This window comes from Peromyscus maniculatus, chromosome 3 (assembly GCF_049852395.1).
Source record: "Peromyscus maniculatus bairdii isolate BWxNUB_F1_BW_parent chromosome 3, HU_Pman_BW_mat_3.1, whole genome shotgun sequence".
Classification (NCBI taxonomy): domain Eukaryota; kingdom Metazoa; phylum Chordata; class Mammalia; order Rodentia; family Cricetidae; genus Peromyscus; species Peromyscus maniculatus.
The window spans coordinates 28,622,787-28,649,183 of record NC_134854.1 but is presented as its reverse complement, the minus strand read 5'-3'; the positions used below and the strand labels follow the sequence as shown (position 1 = coordinate 28,649,183).

Below are 26,397 nucleotides of genomic sequence, written 5' to 3'. Positions count from 1 at the left end.
AGAAACTCTGTGAACAGGAAATGACAGAATATAAAAGAACAGGAAAACAATGCATGGAGAGAGTCCCAAACAGTGGTAGCAAATGCAGTAGGCAGTCAGGTGGAGGGGTGACCCCAGAAGGCAGACAGCCACCTCTTAGGACAGGTGATCATGGAAGTAAGGTCAGCTAGAGAGACCTGCTGGGCTGGCCCCACAAAGCCTGAAGCCTGAAGACCACGGGCGAGAATATACCCAACCCTGGACAAACAGACCCAGTGTTAAATTAAGGTTCCGGAACCTTCATAGAGTTTCCTCTTCTTCACTTTCATCAGCTGCAGAATGCAAACAAAAGAAGAGCACAGAGGCAGCAGAATGCATACAGAGTATAGAATCACGTTCATTACTTCCCCCAGGTCATGCCCCCACCCTAGGTGGGTCAGGTGATAGATGACATCCTCCCACCTACCTTTGCTTTTGTGAGATTACTAATGACTTTTACTGCATTGCATTGTAACAGTCTAGGGTTTCCCTCAACAAGCAGACTAAGATACAATCTTATGGAAATAGTAGAAAAAACAGTGATGAAATCAGGCGCTAGGGATGGTGCAAGGGATTAATGGCACGAGGGATGCCCCGGGCAGAGTGGAATGAGGCAAGACCTGACCATCTACTGCAGCTAGGACTGGAATCCTAGTTCTGAAACTTGCCCCTTTGGGCCACTTTCTGACTGCTCTCTGTTTTTTAAGTATTAAATTAGCAGTGCCTCTCTCGCAGGATTAAGTAGCACATGGGCCCCACAGTGCATAACTGAAATCAAAATGTCCCCAAACAGCTAGAAACACTAAGTTATGCAGAGCATTTCTCAATTTTTCCATAAATATTCACTCAAAGAACTCTAACTGCTCCTTTAGAAGCAGAGGTTCTTAATGTGAGTAAAGCTACCTTCACTGAGTGCTAACCACATGGGGTTATAGTTTTATATAAAAAGATTCTGAGCGGCAGAGACAGCAGCACAAAAAACAGCCTCACATTTGTACCACATGGACTCAGCACACTTGGGTGAGTTGAAGACATTTTAAATGTTATTGTAGGATGGGTGATGCAGCTAGGTGATTGAGCACTTGCTTGGCACACACCAAGTACTGGGTTTCACCTCAGCATGGCCAGAAAGACAACAGATGTCTTAGATTTGATAACCCACTACTCCTTTAATTGGAAAGGGAAAAGCTGACATCTTCTCCATTTCTGGCTGTCAGTCTCAACTCTTTTGTCTATTATATAATTCTTGCCTTGGGTTCTTCCACTGGAAGCAATACGTGGTTTCATTTAAAGTGAAAATTAGAAATTTGTAGGTATTTCTGAACATATAGATGATCCATGACTTTTTTTTTTTTTTTTTTGACACAGGGTTTCTCTGTGTAGCCCCGGCTTTCCTGGAACCTGCTTTGCAGATCAAGATGGCTTCAAACTCACAAAGATCCACCTGCCTCTGCCTCCCAAGTGCTGGGATTAAAGGTGTGCACCCCCCCCAGCTGTGGTCCATGATTTTTATATTCAAGAGATAGTTACAATAAACTTGTGTTACAGAAATCTTTACACTCTAAAGATGTGTCTCTGTCTAAGGAGTTCTGATTGGTTTAATAAAGAGCTAAATATTTAATAGCTAGGCAGGAGAAAATAGGCAAGACTTCCAGGCAGAAAGAGAGAAACTGAGGGGGAATCTAGGCACACAATTTCACCAGCAGACTCGGAGCAAGTCACATGTGCCATACTAAGAAGAGGTAACCGATCCATGTGGGAGAAAGTAAATTTAAAAAATACGGGTTAATTAAGTTATAAGAGCTAGTTGGAGAAAAGCCTAAGCTAAAGCCATGCTTTCATAATTAATAATAAGCCTCCAGGTCATTATTTGTGGTCTGGTGGTCCAAAGACAGTCCAACAAGAAAGCTTGCTACAAACTTGGTTATAGTCTTTTAATTAGTTGTCAGGCTTACATTCTACAACAGCTTAATGGCTTCAATTCAGATGCTTCATTTTCACATCTACATCAGTCTTAGAAAGAGACCAGAGTAATGCTAGCTTGTTTCCCTCAGCTTTTAGTAAACCCGAGAGCCTTTTCTGAAATCTGCTCTTCAGCTCCACAGTGTTAGGACACACAGCTGCTTCAGACCATCACTTTCACTTCTGGCAGCAGTTTTAGGGTGTGAAAGTGGAACATGATATTTCTTGCCAAATTACTCTTCATGCAACCAACGTTAGCGCACCGAGAGAAACATGCTTGGGTTCACGCTTGGCTGGAACACTGATTTAGTAATCTTCCCTCTAGTAGAGAAAGAGAATATGATTTAATTTTTTGTTTTTGTTTTTTTGAGACAGGATTTCTCTGTGTAGCTCTGGCTGTCCTGGAACTCACTCTGTAGACCAGGTTGGGCGCAAACTCAGAAATCCACCAGTCTCTGTCTTCCAAATACTGGGATTAAAGGCATGCACCACCACCGCCTGGCTAATTTGTTTAATTTTAATCAACATAATTACTTTGCTTCTCCCCATTTTTCATTCTTTAAAATGTGGGATGGTTAAGTTTTAAATTATATAAAACAGTTCATGCTTCCTCACCAGGAGTGGCTCTCACCAGCAGTTTATACATAGTAGAACTCAGTGTTACTGCAAATATTTTCTATTTCATTTTTAATATATTCAGTCTTTGACTCAAAGACATACAACTTTAATCTGCCTAGCAGATTTATCTACAACCTTTGCTCTTTTTGATAAGGAGAAAATTGGTGCTTCAACTGATGTATTTTTCAATTCACATTTTAGTTTCTCCTTGCTTAAACTAACTGAGTATGCATTGCTTTTTATCTCTGACATCAAAACAGCATCAGAGTCCCTTCATCACTAGCAGACAATGCTTCTGGTATGCCTAAGGTTGGGTTTTCTAATGAACCTGGAGATACTGTTGTATGCCCATACAATGACTCCCAGAATGTACAAAATGCACTCAGTAAAAGTGCCAAGTGAACCCTGAAATGTCAACTTGGTCTCTGAAGTATTTTCAAACCTCAACCTATGTTTTTGTTTTTTTGAAAGTATTTCTTAAGAATTTTTTTCCATTCATTTTACACACCAAAGATCCCCCTCTTCCCTCCTCCTGTCCTCAAGCTTCCCCCTCAACCTACACCCCTCTCCCACTCACAAGAATGCAAGGCCTCCCATGGGGAGGCACATCCAGTAGAGGCAAGTCCAAGCCCTTCCCCCTGCTTCAAGACTGCAGAGGTGTCCCATCATAGGCAGTGGGCTCCAAAAAGCTTGCTCATATACCAGGGATGGAGCCTGGTCCTACCACCAGGGACCCCCCAAGCAGATCAAGCTACACAACTGTCTAGCCATGCAGAGGGCCTAGTCCAGTTCCATGCAGGCTCCACAACCTCAACCTGTGTTTTGATAATGACTTATTAAGAATACTTCTTACATCATGTTACAAATGAAGTAAATTATCCTAAAATATAAAGTAAGATTGATTGTTTTGGCTTAGTTTTCCAGTGAAGAAAGGGAGATTTTGGTGGTTTGCATTTTAGTTTTCATGTGTGTGAGTGCTACAGAATGTGTGTACACAGCAGAGGACGAAGCAAGAGTAGGTTATGTTCTCCCACCATGTGGGGATCCAGGGATCAAACTCTGGTCATCAGGCTTGGTAGCAAATGCCTTTACTCATTGGGCCATCTTGCAAGCACTGGAATTTTGGTGATTAATTCTATATAGCCAATATAAATAAATATTTATAATTTTTAATTATAAATAAATGGTATCGGCACAGATTTTAAATACATATAGTATATAGTATATAATATAGAAAATATCGGGCAGGAAAAGGATCAGTTGAATTATGAGTGAAGGAAGATAGCACCAAATCTGAAAGGGAAGGAGTTATAGAATCTGTCAAATAAAATTAGGAAATAAATGATCAAGAGTAAGATAAAACCTTAAGGTGAGCCGGGCGGTGGTGGCGCACGCCTTTAATCCCAGCACTCGGGAGGTAGAGCCAGGTGGATCTCTGTGAGTTTGAGGCCAGCCTGGTCTCCAAATGGAGTTCCAGGAAAGGCACAAAGCTACACAGAGAAATCCTGTCTCAAAAAACAAAACAAAACAACAACAACAACAACAACAAAAAACCCTTAAGGTGATTGGGACTGGAAGATGCCTGGGTTATATGTGGTACCTTGAACTCAGCAGTGCACAGCTAAGGTCTCAGTGAAATGAGGTTTTGTCCCCCACCTCCCAATGCCATCAATTTATTTGGCCATATGTGACTATAGAACACTTACCCTGATCTGATCATCACACATGATATCCATGTATTGAAACGTCACAAATAACCTACAAACATGTACAATTACAATGTGTCAATTAAAAAGACTAACACAGTAACAAAAGGGTTGAGTGTGTCTGGAAACATTGTGACACTCTGTTGGATGGTGGCGAAAAAGTCCTGTGGAGGCCTTTCTCAGAGAAAAACAAAGTGGTGGCACACTTCTGTAAATTGCACTCAGGAGACAAAGGCAAGACGGTCACTACAAGTTCGAGGCCAGCCTGGTCTAAAACAGGGAGACTCTGAAAAGAAAGTGGGGCTGGGAAGAAAGGAAAGCGTTCAGAGACGAAACCAAGGGAGATTTTATGACAGGGCAAAAGTATGTAATCAAGTATGTGTGCTACAGAGTCATGCTTTGCAAGCTTTCCTTGATGGACTATACACTAAATCCAGGGAGCATGACGTAAGCTACACAGGTCACTTATGATCACAGTCATTTGATAAGTAATTGTTGTAGTTTGAACTTTGAACTGTGATAAACATCATGACCAAAAGCAACGTGGGGAGGAAAGGGTTCATTTGGCTTACAGGTGAGAGACCATTATCAAGGGGAGCAAGGGAAGGAGCTCAAGGCAGGACCTTGGGGTGCGGGCGGGGGCCCAGAAACTGAAGCAGAAACCACAGAGGAATGATGCTTACTGGCTGGCTCTCCATGGCCTGCTTTCTTGTACAGATCAGGAGTGGTACTGCCCACAGCAGGCTTAGCCTTCCCACATCAACTGTCAATCAAGAAAATCCTTCCATGCCCACAGGCCAACTTGAAGGACACAAGGCCTCAACTCTGTTCCCTCTTCCCAGATGACTCTAGTTTTCTTTTTCTTCTTCCTCCTCCTCTATCATACTCTCCTTCTCTCTCTCTCTCTCTCTCTCTCTCTCTCTCTCTCTCTCTCTCTCTCTCTCTCGTCATTTCACGATATAAGTTAGAAGATTAGATGTGACAGTTGCAGTCTAAATTGTTTTTCTTGAAACACAAATCTCAGTTGGGTGACTACTGATCCTATTTCTAGGTAATGTGTACTTTATATGAATTTCTAATTTTTATATATTTTCTCATTCTTTCTTTAACTTTTTTTCTTTGAACCCTTCCTGCTTCCTGGTCAGTCTCTATGTCAACTGCAGACACAATTCAATAAAATGAAGTCATATGGGAATAGGGTAGGCCTTTAATCCACTGATCAGCATCCTTATTAAAGAATGGTCTGTGAACACACACACACACACACACACACACACACACACACACACACACGGAGCAAGCCATCTGAACCTCTGAACCTGAAGGTGAAATTCTGGATGATATTTATAAAGGCCGAGAAACACTGGCAAGTTAGCAGATAGCAAGGGACCAGTTTTCCTGTGAAGTCATCTGAAGGAACCAATCCCAGGGACACCATGATCTAGGACTTCAAGCCTCCAGGATTTGATGCGCTACATTTCCCTTGTTCAAGCCACCACTTGATGCACTTGAACAGCCGTTTGCTAATTCTCTCCTCTAAAGTCAGGAACAGCGTTAGTGTATTTGCCTCTACCCTCATCCCATCACCTAGGGCCTCACCAGAGCTAAGATGAGCAGTGAAGCCGGCTAACAGCTGTTACCAGTGTCTCTCACAATGGTCTCCGATAGTAGCAAGGACTCCAGTGGATTTTGGTGCCAAGAGATCTCCTTTTGGGAAGGGCATGCAGTGAAGAGAGAATCTGGATAACATGTCTCCCAATGAGAGAAGAGAGAGAGAGAGAGAGAGAGAGAGAGAGAGAGAGAGAGAGAGAGAGAGAGACAGAGAGACAGAGAGAGTCAGAGAGACAGAGAGACAGAGAAAGAGACAGAGGAGTATATATGTGAATGTAATGACTTGTGAAAAAAAAGGAATAGAAATTATGAACTTTCTAAGCAACACTGTCATCTACACTCAAACCTGTTTATGGAGCCAAACTTGATCAGAGGAGTTGATTGAGAACTTTAAGACTCATCAAGGCAAGGGCCTCTGGACGGATTCACTGATAATTCTACCAGACATTTAAAGAACTAACCCCATTTCTCTCAAACTATCCCATAAAATATAAAGGTACATAATGCTACCAAACTTCTCAAAAGATGAAACCAGTGTTGCCCTGATTCCAAAGCCAGATAAGAGACACAGAAAAAAGAAACTTACAGCCAATCTCCTTGATGAATACAGATACACACTCCTCAATAAAATACTTGCAAACAGAATTTAAGAGGTATATCTTTGTTAGGATTTCTATTGCTGTGATAAAACACCATGACCCAAGTCAACTTGGGGATGAAAGGGTTGGTTTCACCTATAGCTTATCAGTCCGTCACTGAGGAAAGCCGAGGCAGGAACTAGAGCAGAGGTCAGGGAGGGTGCTGCTTACTGACGTGCTCCTCGGGGCTTGCTTGGTCTGCTTTCTTACAGGATCCAGGATTGCTGGCTTAGAGGTGGCACAACCCTTAGTGGGCTGGGCCTTCCCACATCAAACATTAACCAAGACAATGTCACCCAGGCTTGTCTAAAAGCCCATTGGTGAGGGAGTTTTCTCTCCTTCCAAATAACCCCAGCTTGAGGCACATTGACACAAAACTAGCCAGCTCTACAGAGTACATCAAAAGATTTCATTCACCATGATCAAGTTGTCTTCATTCAGAAATGCAGAAATGGTTTAACACATGATAAATAATCAATAAATGTAGTAATTCATAAATGGACTCAAGGACTGAAGTCATATGACCATCTCAATATATGGAGAAAAGGCTTTTGACTGAATCCAACAGGCCTTCATGAAAGAAATCTCAAGGAGACTATGAATGAAAGGAATATTTCAATATGAGGGAGGTGAAGACAGGAGGTGGAGGTTAGAAGCTCAAGGCCACCCTTCCTGGCATAGTCAGTTCAAAGACAGTCTGGGCTACATTCTGTCAAAAATAATATAGTTCTGCCATCCACAGGGAAATGGACACAAATGGAGATAACCATATCAAGCAAATGAAGTCAATCTCTGAGAGACAAACACTGCTTGTTTTTACCACGTGTTGTGTCCAGATTTTTACACTGGTATATAAAACCACCATTGTGTCTATAAGCAAAACTGTCCAAGGGAACAAAGAGGACCAACATGATGATGAGGGAAGGTGGGTATGAGGAGAGTATGCTCAAAATACATTATATAGTATACATATATGCATGAAAGCATCCTGTGTAACCAAGTACCATGCACAGTAAATATACGACGATACAAAAAATTACATACACACAATAGAACCTCATGATTCTCTATAGCTATATAATCACCAACTACAAAAGCAGTAATTATAAGGAACCAATACTAGAAATATCATCGAAAACAACTTTGATTTTCACATTATGATTGTTGATATAATATTAGTAGTACACTTTTGATTTGTCACACTATTATGAATAAAATGTGAATTCTGGACTAAAAAACAATATATATAAGGCAAAATATAAAAAGGGTTAATAATAAAAAGAGGGTCTCCTCATAGGGATACTTGCTAGCATGCAGTACCCATCTGTACCAGAAGGTGTCACTTCATCACAGCAAGCACGAAGGAGTCTGCTTTTTTTCTTTTTAGTCTTGCTTTGTTTTGTTTTTTTCAAGACAGGGTTTCTCTGTGTAGCCCTGGCTGTCCTGGAACTCACTCTGTAGACCAGGCTGGCCCTGAACTCAGAGATCTGCCTGCCTCTGCCTTCATAGAGCTGGGATTAAAGGTGTGCACCACTTCCGGCTTTTCTTTTATTAATTAAAATTTTTTTGAGAATTTCATACATGAATATTCTAAATATGTTTCTTCTAAATATACAACATAGCACTTACCACACCCAAGTGCGTAAGTTCATCCTGTTACTAGCCAGGGTCTGTCTGTCTGTCTGTCTACATAACCTATATATGGAAAATTTCCTAAAGGAGGCCGGGGACAATGCCTGCTTTGCCTTCTTTCCAGGTAGGGGATTCCTCCTCACAGGATGAACCTGTCAAAATTCTTTGAAAACATGAAGTGACCCTCTGATGTCAAAGGGGGTGCTCCAGAGTCACCTTTGCCAGCGGACTGAAGAGATGGAAGTCTTCAAGCATCAAAGTGGCCACCACACGCGTGAGGACTCCTTTGACGGTTGACAAACTTTCACCCAGATTATATTCTTCCTTTAGGAAGATACAAGACAGCCAGTGGCTTTTATAACCACTTGGAAACCATCCACACAGAGAAAAAAACACACTTCTTCAGCCTACAGCTGCCGAGGCATACTCCAGACAGAGAAAAACAACTCTTTGACCTATTTATCTGCCTCTGTAGATCAGTGCCCGAGAACTGGGTTGTGCAAACTGAAGACAAACTGGCAGTCCGTCCTTCTGTTGGACTTTGTGTAGCTAATGGATATTCACTGAGGTCATCCCTGCTACTACTGGAAAACATTATGGAAGGTCTAATTTTTAAATACCTTTGCCACATTTTTAAAGAGCAAAGGTTTGAGGCAAAGGAGTTTTGGAGAGTTCAGTACATGGTCTATTAAACACATGTATACATATAATAACCATTTGTGAAAAAGAGGCTATGAATTTGAGGCACATCAATATTCTAAATATGTTTCTTCTAAATACATGAATATTCTAAATATGTTTCTTCCATTTGACAGACAGACGAATGGAAGAGAGAAATATTGTAATTAAAGCACAATCTCAAAAATAAGCAGCAAAAAAAGCTATTTCCATCCTTCCTTGTCACGTTCCTGGCAAACGTGGCAACAGTCTCCCCCTTTCTAAACGTGGGTGCTCACTTTTGGGGTGCAGGGTACTGGGGATCCGACCTCGGTCCTCACACATGCTGCTGCGCTAACACTCTACAGACAAGCTCTACCCTAAGCCGGCTTCCCCTTTTTGACACAGGGTGCCACTAAGTTGCCCAGAAGTCCTCCACCTCACTCCACTTCCCAGGCAAGCTCTGAATTTGCAATCCATCCACCTTAACTCTTGATTAGCTTGGAATGCAGATCTGCACCACCAAACTTTTTTGGGTCCAAAAAGCACAAACCAGAACTTCAGGTTCTGAGTCAAGCTCTTCAGCTTTTAATTGCCAGCAAACTAGATTATCACTGCTTTAATTAGTAGCATGTGTTTTGGTGTGCAGAATATCCATTCTAAATTCTATTGGACAACCCACCAGTAATTATCCATATCTCCATTTCACAGGACCACGAATTTAAACAATTGCATACATTCCCCAATTCCACTCTGTTTCTCATGTATAAGCATTTTAAAATAGTAATTCTATAATTCAAACAGGGATCTTGTTTCTGAAAACCAAGTTTGGAGTTTAAAAACTTCAAGAAAGTTTTCACTCTTTTCTTGGCTAACTGGATCCCAGAAGGCAAGTTGGCAGCTTTCTCCCACTCATGATCACACTTGAAATGGTCACACACAAACACACACACACACACACACACACACACACACACACACACACACGCATATATGCACCAAACCTGCAGCAGTACAGAAAAACGTGAAAGAGTCATGTTAGTAAAACAGAAGCAGTGAGGAAATTCTAGAAAATTACAAAGAAGGGGCTGGAATGAGGAAACAGCAGATGAATATTAAAGCTACCTATTGTTGGAGTTTACTTCCTGTTGTTCTGATAAACACTGTAACCAAAAGCAACTTGGGATGAAAAGGGTGTCTGGGCAGGAGACAACCTGGAGGCAGGAACTGAGGCAGAGGACACAGAGGAGCTCACTGGCTCAGCCCCCATGGCTTGCTTCCTTATACCACCCAGGACCACCTGCCCAGGGGTGGGAATGCCCGAGACACGCCCCTGGCCAATCTGCCGGAGGCAGTTCCTCTAGTAAGATTCCCAGGCGGGGGTCTATGGCCTGTCTCAAGTTGACAAAAGGGATTTTAACACAACATGGGCTGAGGCCACAGGAGTCACTTTGCAGGAGCTGGCTGTGCGATTTCGCAGGGTTTCTCTCCGCAAGCATGATGGACTTAGGGGAAGGAGGTGTTGCTGCTCCAGACTGAATGCCCAGTTCGGTACCGTGGGCCCTTTTTTCAGACCTCGCACTCTGCTTAAAGTCTGCCTCCTGGCCTCACCTACCCAGGCTCTTCTAGGAAGGACCCCACAGTACCCACCAGTCCTCTGCCCACAGAGAAGAAACCCCATGGCCTCCCCATCCATTACCATCACTATTATTTGTCAGTGTGGACTGCTGCACAGAAATTACCTGATGATCTTGTCAAACCTGATTGGATTCAGCAGTTCTGAGCCCCCCCCGCCCTCCCCCCCCGCCCCCCTACACACACCTCACTCCACCCCAAGACTTAGAACAAGCTCTGGGGCATCAATTCACTGATTTCTGCCTCACATTTTCAATAGCAAAGGCCTAGAGACTAGTGTGTTCTGAACCAGCTTAAAATAAAAAAACAAATATTCATAAACTTAAAAACAAGTGACTCAAAAACCCTTTGCCTTCTCCACCCCTTCAGTCTTATAAATGTGATCAAGTCTTGGGCAAATGTCAGTAATTTCTTTAAACACCATACTTCTGGGACTTCCCTTCCCAACGCTCACTTGATAAAATGTTTCTAACTTGGAATGGCATTCTTGGGCACTCTTAATAGTTTATAATTTGTTTCCAATTTGTTCCGGAGAGAGGCTGGCTTCTTAGAAGTCTGTAACCTGTGAGAACATGTGTCCTCCTGCCCGTTCATTGCCAAAACGCTGCCAGAGCTGCAGAACTTGTGCAAAGCAAACAGCATTAACTTCGCTCACTGGGTAGAAATCCAAATAATAAGGCCCTGTTTATCCACCCTGTGCTCCCCTGGAGGAACACATCCAACGCAGGGGGTGGGTGCTCTAGAAACCGGGGGACAGCTTCAGTCACAGCACATGTGATTAATTAGAAACGAAAGGAAGGAGGAGAGAACAACAGGAGGCGGTTAGGATGATTTCTGCTCAGATACGTTCTTTAAGATGTGGGTGGCAAGCATGGCAGAGGAGCTTGTTCCTTGCCTTGTGTTAAAGCTGGGGTGGCTGCACAGAGCTGCCGACACGGCCTCTGGGCATCCTGTCTGGTGGGAGCACAGCAGACCAAGCTGCCTATGGAATGCAGGGGCCGGGGCTTGGGAACCAACCCAATGGACAGAATATGGACAAGTTACTCACCCCCTTACCTACGCCTGAACAATAAAGGAGGCAGTCTTTTTCTCGTAGGGTTAGTCTTGAGAGGATTATACATGTAAAAGGTTCAATCATGTAGGGATGGGATAGCACTTCTTTGGTTTAGTATTCACACTATTGTACCCTGCTGGGCATATTGCCTTGGCCACCATGGCAGTCTTGAGGACCACTGTGTAGCTATTTCCTCTGAACTGAAACATTTTCTCCTGCAGGCGAGAAGAAGGCCCCTAAAAACTGGGAAGCAAATGGAGCTTGGGGGTTCTGGAAGTTCAGAGAGTTGTAAGGCTCACAAGTCCCCAAGTCAGGGTTATGTAAGCAGGGAACAAGTGCTATGGGAGAGGCGACTCTTCCGTGGAGCTACCTGCAGGTCAGGCGGGGAGTTCTAGGGGTGCAGCCTTTGTGGGTTGTCATCCATGCTGGGGTGTATCTCTTGGTCACACAGCTGCCTTTGAGTCACCCATGCCCATGTAAATAACCCACCTCACAGCTTCATTGGTTTACCCAGCTGGACGTGGGTGAAACTGCTTCTCTGATCTGTTGTCAGTGCCCTGTCTAGGCTGAGTACATGTGTGTTCACATATCCCAGGGAAAGCCGCACGATGGAATGTCTTGTCCAGAGGTGTGTATGCAGGTGGCCTGCTGGGTACTGAGAGGTCGAGGGCACCTTGAGGTCGAGGGCACCTCAGTGGTAACACAGGCACAACCACAGGTTTTGAAGACAATTGAAAAACTGCCTCAGTCAGATTGGTCTGTGGCCAGATCTGTGGCCACTGTCTCAAGCGATGACTGGTGTGGGAGTGCCTGGCACTGTGGGTGGCACCACCCCCATCCCCAGGGCGGTGCCCCTGGACTGTGTAAGCAATGTAGCTGAATATGAGCCTGGAAGCCAGCCAGTTAGTGCTTTCCTCCATGACTCCTGCCTCTGCTTCTGCTTGAGGTCCTGTCCTGACTTCCCTCAGTGATGGACTCTGACCTGCGCATGCAAGCCAAATTTCCTTTCCTCCCCCAACTGGCTTTGGGTCATAGTTTATCACAGTAACAGAGAGCAAACTAGAAACATACTGTTTTTGTTGTTGTTGTTGTTTGTTTGTTTTTTGAGACAGGTTGACATCAAACATCTTCCTGCCAGAAAGCATATATTTTACCAGACTACCATAGCTAATTCATATTAATTCTGTCCCATACCTAGCCCATGATGATGACTAAGGTAAGCAACTATGTTGACATCTTGGTCTGTTTGTTATGAACTGACTGACTTTAAATTACGTATCCTTGTTAATAATCAACAAAGAGACACCAAGTTATAACCATGCTTTGCATTTAGGCTCAGTACTGTTGCTACAAAAACAGCATCTCAGGTTGGCTAGTTAGAAGATGTGGTCTTTCATAGCGACAGTTAAATTGATGTTAGGCCTTTATGGTTGGTCCTAGTTCACTGTGACTGTATTTTTTCAAAAAGAAGACGTTAGGACCTCGAGACGGATGTGCAGAGAAGTCAGTCATGTGGAAATGCCATTGAAAAGCCACACATGACGGCTCCAGAAAAACCAAACTTGCAAGCACATTGTTCTTGGCCTTGCAGCCTCCAGACTACTTTGTTTCTAACCCAGTTGTCTGTGGCGTTCTGTGGTGGCTCTAGGGCACTGATGTGTGCAGTGGGGTTTGTATCTCAATCACTTGAAGAGAATTACAATGTTCATAATATCAAAATGTGTATTTACTCCTCTCAGTGCCACTGACCTTCTATATCAGTTGGCCTTTCTTTGGCAAACGATTAGGAGAGCAATAATTATTTCTCTTGTATTTCAAAAGGATCCCCGTAGACTTTGGACATCTGAACTCAGACATGGCTGTGTGAGGTGGAACTAACCAAATCGAAGTAAACTTGGACTCTGTAAAAGAATTTGCCGTAAGTAAATAGAACAAATGTCAAGCCAGCTGAGGCTGAGATGAATTCTCACTTGGTCCACCATGTGGCAAGCATTTTTCTGTGAATTTCCAAGGTGAGGGCTAAAAGGATATGAATAGAAACTACTACTTTCAAATTAGACTAGAAGGAAGAATGCGATGATAAAATATTTTAAGGCAGAGAGAGGAGAAGAACAAACAGAAATTTCTATAAGGACTGCAATTTAACCTCAGACACACACGCACAATCTGTGTGTGAGAAGCTTCAGTGTGTGAGTGAAGACTGAGCTGGCAGACGGACTCAAACAAGCTCAGCTGTGTGTAAGAACCAGGTTAAACTGCACAGATGTGAACGCTGAAAGAGGAAACGGCTCAGTCACGGTGATGACACCCTGTGTATGCCAGCTCAAGCTACACCAACATCAGGCACAGAACTGTCACTGCAGGGCAAACAGTAAAGCCTTTAGAAGGTCACTTCAGGGACACCAAACCGACACTGGGCGGCTGCAGCTCTCTGCTGTCCACAGTCAACAACCAAGGAAACACTGCATAAAGCACAAGCCAATGCAAAAGCGCTGGGCCAGACAGGGCAGTGTCACCAGCCTCCCTGCCCAGAGATGGTTCTGAGGACAGCAGCCACTGTGGGATCTTCATCCCCGGTTCAAGAGAGCAGAGCTGATCTTCCTGCTCATTTCTATGACTTGCCTGGGGCCTGCCTGAAGGACTGAGCCAATGCGCGCCACCCCCCCCCCCCACGCTTTCCTAATTTGAAACTTACCTAGGCTAGAAAAAGGCTTTGCTCAGAACATCAGAGGGTAAAAAAACCTGCAGCTGCCTAGGGCAAGGTTGTGCTTGAAAATCACAGTGGACCACTTCAGGATGGGGAGGAAAGTCAAGGAGAGAATTGCTTTGGAAAATGGGGCATCCAGAAAGTAAATTCAGAGCCAGTCTTTAATCTCAGCATTTGGGGGGTGGAGGCAGAAAAGTCAGCAGCAAGAGTACCAGGGCAGCCTTGGCTACAGGAGACCCAGGGCAGCCTTGGCTACATGAGACCCCATTTCCTCCCCTTTCTCCTCCACCTCCTCCTCCACTTCATCATCATCATCAACAGCAAGCACCAATCACAAAAAAGTCAATTCAGTTAGTTTCCCTGTATTCAGAGGAATTTAAAAACACACACATGGTCAGGACAAGGTTCATGTTAAGTACAGAACTCAAGACGCCAGTTAATTCTGAAGACTCACCCTACCACAGTTTTGGTTCAAGGTTGAAGATAAGTCCCAAAACAGAGCCTACCTGTAAAAACTAGGACAGGATATTCCTCTCTCCTCTTCTTCCTCCTCCTCCCTCCCTCCCTTCCTACCTAGGAAAGCAAAGAAACTTTTGTCCTTAACTCTACAAAGAACTAAGGTAACTAAGGAATGATGAGAGCAGGAGAATCAGTCTTCCCCAGGAAAGAGCACACTGATTGGTTATCCAAGACCAAACGGCCAGCCCTGAAACAGACATATGAGTAACATTACACAAACAGAAAAGGCTGTATTTAAGTGTTTAGGAATACACACACACACATACTGTGTGTGTGTGTGTGTGTGTGTGTGTGTGTGTGTGTGTGTGTGTAACAACATTTAGAAATATATATGTAACAACAATTAATGAAAAAGAAGTTATGTAAGAAGGTTTGGAGTGAGGAAAAGGGAGAAGTAATATAATTATACTATAATCTCAAAAGATAAAAGAAGTAATTTTTAAAACCTGGCTGAAAACTGGAATGTAGCTCAGTAGTAAAGTGCTTTCCTAGCATGTGCAAGACCCTGTGTCCATCCCCATCACCACATAAATAAAGAACACTTCCACACACAAATATACATGGCTAAAGCAAACCCCAAGAAGTCTGTATTTTTACATTGGAAAATGTATTAGGAAAGGTCCCCTGGAGGCTCCGAGCCAATAGAATGTGCATGCATTCAAAAGGGATCGACCTGTTAGATTGGCTCACACAGTGGGGCCTGGGTAGTTCAGCAATGGCCGGCTTCGTCCTCGAGTGTCAGAGACTCTGGTAGCTGCTTAATTCACAAAGGCAACTGCCTTCAGTGCGTCTCTGCTGTTGGAAGCCTGGGAGCTGCCTGGACATTGCTGGTGATGAATCCACATCGGAAGACCAAAGAAGCTGGAGTCTGATGTCAGCCAGGCATAGCAACAGAACAGACACACTGAGTGGAAAGACATGGAGCACGTGGGTGCTCTCCCCTTCCCTTCATTGTACTGGACTGCTCAGGGAAGGTGCCAGGATGGGTCTCATCCCCTCAGTTTAAAAAGAAAATCCTCTGAAAGCTCTCCCCCAAACACGCCCAGGAGTGTGTCAAGCTGACAGTCAAGAAACCCATCACAGAAAATATGGATCATTCAAGTGGATAAAATAGCCAAAGAACCATCCCTGAGGAAGACAAGTTAGAGCCACTTGGTGAGATCTTATAGAACTGTTAAGTGTGCTCAGAAAGTTAAAAAGAAAAAAAAAGAAGAGCAAATAAATAAAAATAAAGCTCTAAAAGGAAGCATCTAATAAGTCAGTAGCATGGGACATGCCATTTTCCCACTTCTACTCAACAAGTCTGTCTACAGCAATGGAGAACACAAACCAAAGCACACTCGATGCATAATCTGAAGATTCCACAAAAATGGCTAGATCTAATAAATTCAGCTACAGGATATAAAATCAACATGAAAACAGAGAAGTAATTCTTCTTGACTTTGGAAATAAATCCTCAGGTGTGACACCAAAAGCATAAACTAAGATTAAAAACAGCAGTGGAAGGAAAATAAGAAGACAGTGGCCAGAAGCTGGAGTCTGATGTCACTCCAGCTTCTGGAGTAGACTTGAATGTGTATCAGAGGTGTGTGTGGAGGAGTTGGTTCCCAGGAGGTGAGATCAGTGTGTGCAGGACCTGGGGGGGGGGGCTCAGTGGGAGTCCTTAGGGGTTCTTCCCACAGAAGGGATTAAGCAGCTCTTGTGAAATGATTTAAGGGAGCCAGGCTGACTTTTCCCCGTGTTCTTCTTGTCTCACTGTGTGATCTCTCACTGTCATACTTCTGCCAAGATGCCATCTGTCATGACTGGATACAGCCAAGAGGGCCCTAGCAAAGACAGCCGAGCTATTTGGAATTTTAGTCTCAAAAACCGGGACTATGGTACCTGGCTTCGGGTATTTTGTTATAGTAACAGAAAATGGATTTATATAATAGCCAGTGTGTGTGTGTGTGTGTGTGTGTGTGTGTGTGTGTGTGTGTGTGTGTTGGGGCATTTTAGAAAATAAATATGATAATGAAACAAATACTTCTATATGAAACCAAAACGATATTTATGAGTGATGGTTAGGAAAAGAAAGGAAGAAGGAAGAATAGTCAGAAACATGACTAAATCTTATACTTTTTCAAAAATTAACTCAGAATGGAAAACAGATGTAAAATTATAACAATGATAGAGATGAGAAGGAGGTCTACAGGTCTCCAGGGTCTACAACTTGAGTTTTTTTGGGATAGATACCAAAGTATAATCCATAAAAAGAACATCTGATAAACTGAACCTGATCAAAATTTTAAGATTCTGTTCTCCAACAGATTTCATTAAGATGTGAAAAGCCTGGGGACACAGCTCAGTGACACATGGCTTGCCTGGCATGCATAGGGCCATGAGTTTGATGCCCAGTAGCACAAAAAAGGAATAATATTTTTTTAAATGAGTAAACAAGATAAAGAAAATGCAAATACAAGAAATGTTTGCAAATCACTTATCTGAGAAGCAGTTGTAAACAGAATATATAAAGGCTTAGAATTGTAACACAGTGTTGGGGTGATCACCTAACACACAGGAGGCCCTCTGCTCATCCTCAGGAATACACACACACACACACACACACACACACACACACACACACACACAGGAACAAAGAATTCTCAAGACTCAACAATCAAAAAGTGAAACTCTCATGAGAAATGAGCATGGTGCACAGGAGACATTTGGCTAAGAGGACACACAGATGGCAAACTGACATTAACAATAATCATAAAGGGAACAAATGCAGATCATAGTAAAATCACTAAAAACCGAACAACAGCCAAAGTTTTGAATTAATAATACCAAAAGGGGTGGATACAAAACAGAACCCATAAAAAAACACAAAATCAGAAACCATAATATGCAAGCAAAAGGCCTGTTAGGGAAAAAAAAACAGACAAAGTTATGAGATAAAGTTTCCAAAAATACCATTGAGTTTGTTTTGTGTTGGCCATCTACTGTTGGTCATGGCCCTACCCTCAAGTTGGTTTATATACCGAGTGAGACTCCATTGGAGAAAACTAATTTTTCCTTTGTAAGCAGGCATCAACTGAAGACAGATTCTTCGTTAGGGATAGAGAGTGTGTCCACTTCCCCAGCTTATTGCTTGGGCCCCACCTGGCTTAGACCTGTGCAGGCTTTGTCCGTGATGCCATCCTGTCTATGAGTTTGTGTGTACCGCAGTCCTGTAGCATCTGGAGGACACCGTTTCCTGGGTGCTCTCCATCCTCTGGCTCTTCCAGTCTTCCCTACTCCTCTTCCCTGAGCTCTGAGGTGAGGGGTTTGATGAAGACCTTCCATTTAGGACTGAGTGTTCCAAGGTCAAAGAGAGACCTTTTTGATGAGGGGTAAGAGCCACACTTACCTCTGTGTATAAGGATACAATTTAGAAAGTAGTAAAGGATTATGCTGATCTAGCAAGTGTTATAGTAGGTTCTCTTCTAAAATCCACAGCCTTGGTAGCCCTGGGTGGTTGGTGAGGCCGGTAGTACCATCCATGACTCCCCTCCTGTTAAGCAGCCTTAAGTCTCATTAGACAGCTTTGGTTACAGCCAATAGATGAGTGCCACTTTTGTACCTTTAGGGATATCTTGCCATGCTGGTCATTGTTGTGGTTCATAGGCATCCCGGCTGTATGAAACCACTGATTGCTTCCCTCCTTTGGCAGCTTGCAGAGTACTTTCTAGTATTATGGAGTCGAGTCTGCAGGAAGGAAGGTTTTGGGTTAGATCTGGATTGAATCATCTGTGTCCAGTGTCCTAAATTTACACAACAATTTTAAAAGGTCAGAGTTATATTAACAATAAACAGGCCAGTGACCATCGGCAGTCACATGTGGTGGGCAAAAGAGAGGCAGAAGGGAAGTGTGACCGTATCAGAGCACAGCACAAGGGCATTCCTCCTGGTGACAAAATAATCCTGCACCTTAGCAGCGGTTGTGGTTATACAAACACATAACATGAGGAGAGCACACAGAATTATATGTTCACATTGTTTTGATGTCAGTTTCCTGTTGTTGATAGGCACTGTAGTTATGTGCAATGTAACCACAGGAATCTAGGGGAAAGGTCCTTCTTGTGTGACTCTCATGAATCTGTGCCTACTGCAAAGTAAACACCTTCACGCTTACCTCAGCAAAGTTTAATCAGTTTTGAAATTGCACAAGCCAGTAACCATCTTTAAAGTGACAGAACACAGACTAAAAGCTACAAACCAGGGGACTCATCTGGTGAACTCTAGCAAATATTCAAGGGAAAAATATGCCTTTTTTACTCAAACTGTAGAGAATAGACAAAGAGAAAAGTAATGTCCATCTCCTTTTTTTAAGGCTAAAATGACCTGGGGACCAAACTCTTGTAAGGATACTGTTGGAAATTAAGAATTTAAGACAACATAATCATAAACATAAAGGAAAAATCCAAAACAAAATTAGCAAAGTAGATGCATCAATGTGCAATATAATTACATCATGACCCAAGGGCAAGAACTAGAAATTGGTAAGTGTTTCTCATCTTCACCATCTCCTCCTCTCTTCCTTAAGACTTGGGTAAATGTGCTGGCACTCTGTACAGTGTCAGCCTTTCCAGATTTCTATTCCCTTTAATCATGTACTATCTTGTGTGTGGAGACCTGAGGAATTAGGAAGGCTCAGTAAACCAGTTAGAAGACACGAAGTGAGAAAGAGGGCCTGAAGATGGTCCTGATGAAGATGGAGGTGGAGATTCGGGGCACAGCAAACTAGGTCAAAGTGATGCAAGTTTTATTTTATTTTAACCTTTGTAACAGCACTCCCATCTGTCATTAACAATGTCTGGCACAGGCAGGTAGGTACTCAAAAGAAAAATGTAGCCTGCATTGTATAAAGCAATGCTAAATAAATCTTCATGGATGGCAGTACTACTAAATGGAGGATGAAGAACTAGTCAGTTCTCAGGGAAGACCAAAGGGGGTAGAGATTGAGAAAGAGAATAAGTGAACATGAAGATGAGGATTTCCAAAGTGACCTAAAAGGTAGTGTTTTATTACAATGTATATTTAATGTTCATTTCCCTTTTGAGTTTCAAATGGTATGGTCCAGTCATTTGTATAATTTAGTATCTACTATATCTCCTTTCAAAAATAATTTAAATCAGTAGGCAAGGCAAAATATGAAAAATAATATTAAAAATCATTAAGTGCATTAGCATTATTAGAAAAATTAAAACCAAGATAAAGATTGAAATAAACAGGGTCCTTCATGACGATCAAAGTTGAGAATGATCTGGGTGTTATTGTTTGTTTTTTCTCTTTTGGCAGGCCCACCACCCAGCTCACAAATAAATCACACACAGAGGCTTATTCTTACTTATAAATGCCTGGCATTAGCTTGGCTTGTTTCTTGGCAGCTTTCCTTAACATGTATTATCCCATCTTCCTTTTGCCTCTGGGCTTTTACCTTTTTCTTACTTCTGTAAATCTTATTCTTACTCTGTGGCTGGCTGTGTAGCTGGGTGGCTTACCCCTGGAGTCCTCCTTCTCTGGCTACTTCTTTCTCTTTTTCTCCCAGATTTCTCCTATATATTCTCTCTGCCTGCCAGCACTGCCTATCCTTTCTCCTGCCTTGTTATTGGCTATTAAGATCTTTATTAGACCATCAGGTGTTCTAGACAGGCACAGTAACACAGCTTCACAGAATTAAACAAATGCAAAATAAACAAAAGTAACACACCTTAATATTCTACAACACCTAGGCTCAGCACAGACAGCCAGGAAAACTCAAGTTACTTGCTTGCTATTTATCTCCATGTACCTTTTTTCAAAAAACATAGTCGTCTCAGATCTGAAGGTCACATGAATGAGCAGATTCCCCCAAAAGCATAATATAAAGGAAAGAGGGTCAATTTTGCTTTGGCTTATGGAAAAACAATTCAAAACGATCAAATGCAATCAAATTTGGGTTAGCTATTTTACAGCTGGAATTGTCTTTAATGGTCACTACTCTCTGAAGAAGCCATTACGTTTTGTAGACAAGGAACCTGAAACTCAGGAAGTTTAAGTGATGTACACAGGCCATGAAGACAGCAAGTGGAAGAATCTGGATTTAAATTCAGATTTGTCTGACTCACAAGTCACATCTCTAAACCTCCGAGTCTTGCTTGTGTCTGAAGTTTCACACCTTTCCTCTAACTACTGAGTCTATTTGAGATTACAGAAAGGTTATGAACAATGACCCTAATCTTATACTTTGAAATGTTTTGTTATAAGCATCATTTTTAAATCAGAAAAGAATAAACCATATCTCCCCCAAACAAAAACAAAATCTGAAACATAAAGAACATGCTGGACTGTGCAGGCCCTCGACTACACTATGAAAGGGTATAAGATCTAATTCCTGGGAGGGAAGGAAGCCCTGTGAATTCAAATTTTAAAGCAACCTTGAGAATCACCCTGGTTAAACCCCTTTTTAACACTATGCAGTGATCATCCTCTGGAGAATGTGGCCAATTGTCACTCATCCAGACGTGGCTCTGTGTGTCCTGCCACTCCAAGGCAGCTATAGATAGCCTCAAGCACACCAGAAGCTGTGGGTCTTACTTCTTTTCATCCACTGCACTTGTGTAGCATGAAGCCTGCATGCCAATAAAGTGTACTGAGTGCCAGGAGCCATCCCCAGCTGTGGATGGGTCCTGCAGAGGATGTAAGGAGTCAGCAGGAGAAGGAAGTGAGCCAGGCCATGGTGGTCAGGAGAATCTTGCAGCCTGACTGACTAGCAGTCAGAGTGTTTATTTATACAGAATTTAGTTAGCAGGGATACATTCATGAGGTTCCAAAACATAGATCATATCATTTTTGTTTTTGGACATGTGTTTCACTTCCTTTTGCTCATCTTTTAGTCATCATTAATAAACTATGACAGAACAGAGTTATCATTTCCAATCATTTCCCCTCAAGTTTTGACATCATTAATAAACAGAGTTATCATTCTTACTCAATTTACTCTTACCCAATTTTTGAGAATCTAGAGGCATATGATAGTCTGTGCTCAGGCTGGTTGCTTTGGTTGCTTCAAGGACACTAGACCAAAACAAAATCTTCAACCACCCTGGGCATTTTGCCATGTCTAAAGCAGTGTATTATTAACTCTTAGTGGTCAGAGTGCCCAGGAAAAATCCTTAGGCTAAAGCTGCTGCAGTTATTATTCAAATTCTGGCATAATACAATGTTCACATTTATATCTTTATAGACTTGGTCTATATGTCTAATCCTGGCATTCTGTTGTTCCTTGGTCATATGACATTATAGTGGCTCTACATGAGCTAACTTCTAAGAGAGGGAGGTCCTAACATCTCATACTTTCATCATCTTTCCACTCCATACTTTGCTCATCAATATGTCTTTGTGTAGGGCAGTTGTATACCACGTAATTGTCTGAGTGTACAGGGGAAAGAGGCTTGTAATCTAAACTGCGGACAAACCCTCTAGACCACCAAATCTTGTTGACCTTTTAAATTTACTTTGTTTTGAATATCCTGTTCCTGTGTAAGTAGAGGGACAGATGTTTCAAGAATGTCTCATAGCTTCATGAAGAGACCTCTGGCTTCTTTATGTGTCACAATCTCCAAGGCGTAAGGAAGACCTTCAAGTAGATAAGGATATCTCCCTCAAAGTGTGTGTGGCGGGGGGATAGTATTTTCAGGACTTTCCTGGGTAAGCTTAGAAGCAGCATTCCTGGGAGAAGGCATAAATAAGGAATTTTCCATCAATCCAACATCCCCAAATTGTACAAATATTAAAAGTGCCCCAAGTTTGTAACATGTGGAGATGAAAACCAAAGGTGGCATGGCAGTCATCATGTGGCTCAGCTCTGCTGGATCTTTGTCAAGCAGCTGTGCTGGCTTTGTGACTTCTGCCATTCTATTCATATATGGCTGTGCCAACTGAGGACTTCATCAAAATGTTAGTGTAGGCAAAGGATTATGAGCATTACACATGCGAAATATATCATCTATTGATGAGTATGTAAGCACTTAAGAACTGAAATCAAGTAGGCCATGGTGCCCTGGAAGAGCATTTGGAGAGATGATGTAATCCCTTTCTTACTTAAGTAGCTCCTGGCCTTACTGTCAGGTGGGGTCACAAGCCACTGATTAGGAACAACTGTATATGGAAGGTTGATTTGATCCCCAAACTAATGTACAAATCTCTGTAGTGGCATATTCTTTCCTCAGATGTTTCAGGCCTTCGACCACATCTCACTGTCAATTACTCCTCCCTTGTTTATGTAAAGTAATTTGAGTATAAACTGAAAGTCAGAGACATCTAGGTTTGATTCCTGACCCTTCATTTCCTAGCAAAGTGACCCTGGTCAAGTACTGGGTGCATCTGTGTCACATTAATTTCTATTGCTGCAGTAATTAAGTACTACAAACAGGAGTGCTTACAACAACACATATTTTTGTTTCATTTCTTACTTTCTTTCTTTCTCTTTCTTTCTTTCTTCCTTCCTTTCTTTCTTTTTTGCGGGGGGCTTTTCGAGACAGGGTTCCCTGTGTAGCCCTGGTTGTTCTGGAACTCACTCTGTAGACCAGGCTGGCCTCGAACTCTGAGATCCTTCTGCCCCTGCCTCCCAAGTGCTGGGATTAAAGGCATGTGCCACCATCAGCTTGTTTGTTTCATTTTAAGAAATCAGAAACTGTCTTCATCACTGATCTGTTGCTGTGAAGAGACCCCATGACCAAAGCAACTGTCCTAAAGCAAACATTTAACTGGGGGCTTGTTTATGCAGGTGTGGTAACAGAGAGGCAAAGAGGGGAGAGCAATCCTAGGCCTGGTGTGAACCTTTGCAACCTCAAAGAGCACCCCCAGTAACACACTGTCTCCAGCAAGGCCACGCCTCATCATCCTTCTGTCATAGTGCTACTCCATGATGACTAAGCATTCAGCTATATGGGCCTGTGGGGATTCTTCTTCAAACCACCAAAATGGATGCTTAAAATAGCACACATTTTTATTTGATTCATTTTAAGAGATCTGAAACTAAAATCTGGTGGATAGGAGCCTAAAGTCAATGTCAACAAAGTTTCATTCTTTCTGGAGGCTCAGGATGATCCTTGTATAGCTTTTAGAAACAGCCTTCCTTCCTTGACTTGTGACCCCCTCCCATCTTCAAAGCCAACAATCATATCACAGAAGTATGTTAGGCTCTATGTAGATTTCTAAGCTTTAACTATGCAATGGCTATTCTTGGTTGTCAACATGGCACACGTGGGAAGAGGGAAGCTCAGCTGAGAAATTACCTCCATCAGACTGGCTGTCTATGGGGCATTTTCTTGACTGCTAATTGATGGAGGAGGGCCTAGCCTACTGTGGATGGTGCCACCTCTGGGCAAGAAGAGATCCTGGTTCTATAGGGCAGCTAGCTGAGCAGAAGCAGACAGCAAGCCTGCTTCTGTTTCTTCATGGTCTCTGTTTCAATTTCTGCCCGAAAGTTCCTGTCTTGAGTTCCTGCCTTGGTTTCCCACAATGATGGACTATAATCTGTAGGCCAAATCAATCCTTTCCCCCTCAAGTTGCTTTTGGTCAGTGTTTTATCGTAGCAAAACAAAGCAGCAATCCATGACAGGCTCAGTGAACCATGCATATAAGCCAACCCATTAGCTTCATGCTTTGCAAAAATACTTCTGCTTGGGTAGATTAGTGCTCTGCTGACTTCCACAAACTACTCAAGATTCAGCATTTCCACTGACTAGCTACCGTGATATTCACCTGGTTTGTGGTACTAAGTGCTAGCTGTCAGGCTGTGACCGATCCCCAATGCCTCCTTTCACTGTTTATCATACACAGAATGAGTTCGGGCAAAGTCTGCTTAAAGATACATATTACAAAAGCACTAACCCTCAATTACTCCCCATCTATACTGGACGCTACAATTTAATAAACGGAACAGTGTTAGGGGTTTATATTTAATACAAACACCTCAAGTATTCTAATGAAAGCTGTAGCCCATGTTTGCACATTACCAAGAATTCAAACTAACGAACTTCAGAGGAACTATGAACTTTCAAAAATGTTTTATACTTTGTGTATCTCTCTCTCTATTTCTCTCTGTGTACATCTATTTACATTTTTCTTAGTGGAAGTTTCATAACTTCCAACATATTTTAAGGGATTCTGATGTTATTTTCAAACAGCAACACACAATGTTAAATACTTACCATTAACATATATTTGGGCTTGTCATATAAAAAGTCTTTTCTTTCTTATTCAAGAAATAAAGCATAAAATTAGTATGTGAGTGTCTACTACACACATTCTACTGTGTAAGCCACTGTTGGATACATTCCCCCAAAGAAAAATACTTTCAATTTGGTTAAGGATCGTAGACAGACAAAGATAGGCAGACACAGACACAGACCGGAAGCCAGCCACACACACACACACACACACACACACACACACACACACACACACACACACATGAATGCACGCACCCTAGACTGTGTACTTTAAGTCCAGATTGCTAGCATTTTAAAATAAAACAGACGATACATATATATTCTACCGGGGTGGGGCAGAGAACGGCTGCAAATCCCACCTGCCATTTTCATGTTTACACAGACTATTTAAGGTCAGTAGATAGGCATATCTTGGTTAGGGCCCCTTCTCCATCACCTTTTGGTTGTATAACTATAGGAAAGTCTTTTAATATTTCTGGATCCCTGATGATTGATTTTTTTATAGGGACAATAAAAAGCAGGATAAGGACTATATGACATCCTGAGGCCCCAATGTAAGTGTGTATGTATGCATATAATGGGTATTTGTGTGATCATGCATATCTGCACATAAATTATTTACATTATGCAGTTAGAAAATGCAGAAGAGTGTAAAGAATAAAATATTCCATACCTTTACAGCCCAGAGACAGTAGGTCTTATCTGGTATTTCTTTGGTAAAAGCCCAAGCAACACCAATTTAGCTTGGCTTTGTCTTAGAGACAAGTAGTGTGTATCTCATAAATGACACACAAGCTGAGCCCAGCATGTGCCTGTGGTCCCAGTTGCTTGGAAAGCTGAGTCAGGAGAACTGCTTTGGCCCAGGAGTTTGGATTCTGCCTGGCAACATAGAATTATGCTGACTCTTAAAAAAATAAATAAAGTGATGCATGCCCTACATTGAATTTTCATTTAAAGGTGAACATTAATGCAAAAGATAGCATTAACCAGAAGAGAAGTGTGTAAGTAATGACAATATAGATAAATATAGCATGTACATTTATATAAGCAAAATGTTAAGCATATGTTTTACAGAAGTTATAAATTTGTACAATCTGATTATTTTTCAGAATGAATGTTACACCATAAAACACAACAAATACCTTTGGGATGCCAAATTCTTTGAGCTGTCATATCAGTGGGAACATGAAACTGGGAAATTCAGAACTGTCTCATTGTGTCCTTTTTATCACTATAATTGCAGGCCAAAGGCCAATGCTTAATAAACACTTATTTGTATGAGCTTTTACCCTGTTAGCTAATCATACAATAGCTTCTATGAGAAAAAGAAAGAGAGAGAGAGAAGGAGAGAGAAAAGAGAAAAAAGGGGAAGGAAGGAAAAAATAGTAAAAGAAAGAAA

At 42.2% G+C, this 26,397-nt stretch overlaps 1 long non-coding RNA gene across 1 annotated transcript; it reads right to left on the bottom strand.

Annotated features, from left to right (window-relative positions):
• Positions 1–1,938: 1,938 nt before the first annotated feature.
• Positions 1,939–26,058, bottom strand: LOC121827842 (uncharacterized). Its single transcript, XR_013049720.1, has 3 exons — positions 25,672–26,058; positions 17,902–18,486; positions 1,939–2,301 (listed from the first exon to the last, which is right to left on the bottom strand). It is a non-coding gene; the product is annotated as an uncharacterized LOC121827842 (long non-coding RNA).
• Positions 26,059–26,397: the final 339 nt, after the last annotated feature.